The sequence below is a fragment of the Pteropus vampyrus genome, unplaced genomic scaffold (assembly GCF_000151845.1).
Source record: "Pteropus vampyrus isolate Shadow unplaced genomic scaffold, Pvam_2.0 Scaffold404, whole genome shotgun sequence".
Classification (NCBI taxonomy): domain Eukaryota; kingdom Metazoa; phylum Chordata; class Mammalia; order Chiroptera; family Pteropodidae; genus Pteropus; species Pteropus vampyrus.
The window spans coordinates 1,004,498-1,010,497 of NW_011889185.1; positions in this window are offsets into that span (position 1 = coordinate 1,004,498).

Genomic DNA, 6,000 nt, shown 5'->3' on the forward strand with positions numbered 1-6,000 from the left:
AACTGCAAAAAGTTTTTTTTTCCTTGTGATGAGAACTTTTAGGATCTACTCTCTTAGCAAATTTCAAACGTACCATACAGCAGGGTTAACTGTAGTCATCATGTTGTACATTATGTCCCAGAGCTTATTTTACAACTAAAATTTTATACCTTTTGACCACCTTCATCTAACCACCCCCTAGCTTCTGATAACCACAAATCTGATTTTTTTTCTGTGACTTTGTTTTTTGCTGTTGTTTTTATTGTTATTTTTAGGTTCCACATATAAGCAAGATCATACAGTATTTCTTTCTCTGTCTGACATTTCACATCGCATAATGCCCTCAAAATCCATCCAAGTTGTCGCGAATAGCAGGATTTCCGTCTTTTTAATGGCTGAATAGTATTCCATATATACCACATTTGCCCTTCACAGCTAACATTAGTTGCTTCTCCCTCTCAACCATTGGATCCATGAGAACCTTTCACAGCTATATTCTCAGTGCTGGACACAGGGATTTATTTAATTGTCACTTCAGAAATATTTGTCAAATGAATAAATTAATCATTTTTATTTACCCTTCATTTACCATAAAGAGACTGGAAAATACCATTTTACTTGATGTGGTCATCAATCTCTTGTCATTGTTTCTGCAAGTAAGCTTTTCCCTCCAGTACTTGTTAAGACAGTGGTATCGCAGTATTGGAGTACTTTGGTGTATCATAATTTAAAGCATTTTGGGGATGGTGCCTGATGCAGGGCTTCTTTATATCCAACACAGTTATAAATGCGCTCTTATGGATGTTGTTCTCACTTTCCTGAAATGCACATACATATGAGCTTTGATTTCTTTATGTAAATTTTTCCTGTAGGCTTTACAAAAGAAACTTGTAATACTTCCCTGTACACTTGTTGGCTGGATTCCCAACTATTTGTCCAATTGAGTGGGTAAGCCCGGAAGAAATATGGGGAAAAATAAAAATAGGGAATCAACTGACTCAAAAGGAAAAACGTGGATAAACGTTAGGACAACTTGTCCATTCAACTGTATTATGCAAGTTTTCTGCAGCTGTCTACTCAGCTGCTGATGTCTGGGTTAAAGTTCAAAAAAGAAAGTTCTAAGTGCACATATTTTTCAATTAAAAAATATTCAAAACTCAAAGATTTTCCTACATTAAAAAAAAAACAGTGATGAATTTTAAAAAAGCATAAATGCAAGATAGAAGAAATTCAGCTGAGATTTAAACATCATCAATGTTTAAACTGTATTAATTTTAAAATCTCAGCCCTGGCAAATTTATAGAGCCTATCTCCTCCTTCTGACTCTGGCAACAGTCTCTGGGCTAAACGTGAGTCATCACTTGTGACATCGCAGACAGCATCTGCGAGGTGAGGAGTTTCACTTCTCACTTTGACTTATGTTTGCTTGTGCTGATTGGACAGTAGGGACATAAGAGAAAAGCAGATATGGGAATTGGGTTCTCCTGATTTCATCCCAAAGGCTCTGGCCTAAGCAATATTTAAAGATTTTTTAAAATGGAACAGATGAGATCATTTGAGCTTCAATAAATATATATATGCAATGAATACTTAATGTCACAGAACTGTACGCTTAAAAATGGTTAAAATGGTAAATTTGATGTTATGTATACTTTGCCACAATAAAAAAGACAATGGATTTAAACCTATAAAGTATGTTTAAAATTTTAAACTCATAGTGATATTTTAAAAGTAGCCACCTTGGAGGATGTAAGGTAACTGTAATTCCATCATCTGAAAACAAATAAAGGGAAAGAATCAAACATATATCTTGCTTTTCCTATATAAATTAGATCACTAGGTAACCAAATAGCACATCAGAGAAGCATCTCTTTGTAAAATTTTCCCAAATGGAAATAAAACATAATAAAATTATATTATCGCTATTTTGTAATGCTCAATACATTAATTGATCTAGCCAATGAGAATCAACAGCTGCTAATGTTGCAAAAAGAGACAAAATGTATCTCCTGAGAAAGAACTCAGCACTGCTTCTAGTCTTGCAAAAGAAACTCAACCTAAGTCTGTTCAAACTTCTGAATCCAGCTGACTATTTTCAAGAAACGTGAGGGACAGAATATGTGTTGAAATGCACCATAAGTGTGCCATCAGCAAAACTCAAATTGTAGGAAATGCTATTGGTCAAATTGTCCATGTTGTTCATCAGGTAAATTATAAGAAAGAGTGAGGGATGAAGATTAAAAGAAATTTAAAGATTAAAAGAGATTTAAAAGATGAATCAATAATTTTTTAATGAGCAAGGCTCAGCTAGAGTGTCTAAAAATGCACACTTGTGTAATGAAGCCAGAAGGAAGTGTGAGGAATTTACTACTATAAAAATCAGAATCCTGGAAATGAAAGGACTTCTGGAATAGCTGGCAAAGTACTACTTTTTCACTTGGATGGTAATTATGAAGGTGTAGCCTTATAATAACTATTCATTTGTGTCATTTTCTATGTTTTATTTTATTATAAAAATATATTTAAGTGGGACATCCAAAATGAACTATAGTAATATGAGTCACCCAGGACTGCCATGAGGAAATAGCCAGCTGGTCAGAAAGAAAAATGATGAGAGAACTGGTGAGCCTCCAGAGGCCACCTAAGAGCCAAGAATTTGCCCAGCTACTTGTGGGTGGGTAACAACTGGATTGTATTATGAGTTTGGGCCAAGACAGGGTTTTGAATTCCTGGCAGAAATGGATGGGAAAGGGCTCAGAAGTTGTTTTGAGCAAACCATATTTTAGTTCCTGGAACAATTTAGTTCTTTGGGCATCATAGCTGAGGCCAGCCAACTGCCAGCAAAAACTTGAATTGCACCTTCAATTCTGTGCTCTTTGAGGGCTATAAGTGAAGAAGTACTAGCTTTAGAGACCCCATTTCATTACAGAGAAGTGCTACCGTGTCTGATCAACAATGCACAGTATACTTAAATCTGTATCCAAGACAGCTTTTTGTCTATCAAAAAATCTAGAAAAGGTGAAGAGCTTATTACATAAATGATACCAAAAAGCCCAGAGGTAAGTCCCCTACAGGAAGGCAGCATAAAATATCAGAGCAGGAGGAACAGTATGTTCTACCAAGGATTGTATTTAACCAATAAACACCGATTAGAATCCTAAAATCTAAAAATCTGACAATACCAATTGCTGATGAGGATGTGAAACAACAGGCATTCTCATTCATTGCTGGTGAGAATGCAAAAATAGTAAAGCCTCTTAGAAAGACCATTTGGTAGTTTCTTACAAGGATAAATGTGGTCTTACCACACAATAGAGCAATTTTGCTACTAGGTATTTACCTAACTGATTTGAAAGTTATAGCCATACGAAAACCGCCACATTAATGTTTATAGCAGCTTTATTTATAATCATCAAAAACTGGAGCAACCAAGAAGTCCCTCGATAGGTGAATGGATAAACAATGTACCATATGGTATATGGTACATCCATAAAGTGTAATACCATTCAGCAATAAAAAGGAATGTGCTATCAAACTATGCAAAAAATATGGATACATCTTAAATGCCTATTGCTAAGTGAAAGTAGACAATCTGAAAAGGCTACACACTGTATGATTCCATTTAGATGATATTCTATAAAAGGCAAAACTGTACAGACCATAGATCAGTGGTTTCCTTTAAGGAAAGGGGAGAGTTGAATAAGTGAAACACAAGGGGTTTTTAAGGCAAGCAAACTATAGTATAATACTATTAATGGTGGATACATGACAATATGCATTTGTCAAAATCCATAGAACTTTACAAAATAAAGAATAATGTATGCAATTTTTTAAAAAAGTCATTTAGGAGGCCAGGGTATCCCAGAATAAAATATAGACTATGATAAAAGAATCTAACTGCATTACAAATGTATTAAATAACTTCACTGAAAGTAGTGGGGAAAAAGATGCTGACCTAAATAACTTTGGAAATGAGTAAATACAGTAAGACTAAATACAATAGGAACTGTATATAAGCACTACACTCTGATTGACTAAGTGGTTTCCCATGGGGATACAGATTAATAATTCTAATGCTCATCAACAAAACAAAAAGACAACTGATTGAAGAGGAGAAGATATTCACTAATTATACATCTGATAAGAGGTTAATATCCGAAATACATAAAGAAGTCATACAATTCAACAACAAAAAACTCCAAATAATCCAATTAAAAAATGGGCAGACGACCTGAACAGATACTTCTCCAAAGACAAATACAGATGGCCGATAGACATATGAAAAGATGCTCAAGGTCACTAATTATCAGAGAAATGCAAATTAAAATCACAATGAGATATCACCTCACACCTGTCAGAATGGCTGTCATCAATAAATCAAAAAACAGCAAGTGTCGGCAAAGATGCGGAGAAAAGGGAACCCTCATACACTGTTGGTGGGATTGCGAATTGGTACAGCCACTATGGAAAACAGTCTGGAGGTTTCTCAAAAAATTATAAATGAGCATACCTTTTGACCCAGCAATTGCACTTCTGAGTATTTGTCTAAAGAAAACCAAAACAATAATTCATAAAGATCTATGCACCCCAATATTCATGGCAGTGCAATTTACAACAGCCAAGATATGCAAGCAACCTAAATGCCCATCAACAAACGATTGGATAAAGAAGTTATGGTTCATATATATAATGGAATATTACTCAGCCATTAAAAAAATGAAATCCTACCATTTGCAATGACATGGATGGACCTAGAGGTTATTATGCTGCGTGAAATAAGTCAGACAGAAAAAGATAAATACCATATGGTTTCACTTATATGCAGAATCTAAGGAACAAAAAGAACAAACTAATCAAAAACAGACTTACAAATACAGAGGACAATTTGGTGACAGACAGAGGGGCAGAGGGCTTGGAATTCTGGGAGAAAGGGGTGAAGGGTTAAAGAAGTACAAATTATTAGTTGATAGATGGTCACGGGGATGAGGAGCACGGCATAGGGAATGCAGTTAGCATTAATATATTGGCTAGGTGGAAAACTGGAAAACCAGAGGAGAGAAGGAACAATTAGAGGGATCATTTTATAAATTATATAAATGTCTAACCAATATACTGTATACTTGAAACTAATAAAATAAAAAAACAATTTTAAATTCTATCAGAAACAAAATATTAGCAAGCCCAATCTAAAATAATAATAATGATGATGATGATGATGATGTATATGTATACTAGAAGTGAACAATTAATAGATGGCAAATCACAGAAGCCAAGTTTCTCACTGGTAGAGTAGGAGGTTACAAACAAGCAAGAGGAGAAGGATCGAATGATCCATGTGGTATTGGATTAGAGTTGGAGACATCTCCGTGGAAATGGAGACATCATGTTTAGCTTACTATAGATATAATGGATACACATAGACATATTTATAGATATGTAGATATACACTGTTTAATATACACACATATATTTCCTTGCTCCATCAGCTGAGAATGCCTAGATGCAATGATAGGCCAATAACAAAGAGCATACTGAGTGCCTAGATCTTGGTTTCCAATATTAATTTTCTAATTTAAAAAAGGAACCCAGGCTCTTTGGAGAAATGGCTGATTCTAGAGCTGGGGCAAGGAATATACAAAATGAGCCTAGAACATCTTGTAGTGCCAGAATGTAAGAAAGTGCTAAACACACACACACACACACACACACACACACACACACACACACACACAGAGTAAGGACTATGTCAAAAGGATACAGGAGTCAACTGAATGACCTCCCAGTGGCCAAATCTAGAAAAATTTGAGTGAAAAAATAAAGTAGTATTGGATTATAACCCAAATATCCATGAATCCATACTGATATAAATGACTGAGTAAATAAATAAATAAGGAAAAAGAAAGAAATGATCTTGTGCAGAAGAATTCCAAATAATTTATGTAGCTATTCTGCCCTCGAGGAGGTGGGACAAAACTCCCCACTCTTTAAGCGTGGGCTATGCATAGTAATATTCTTCCAAAG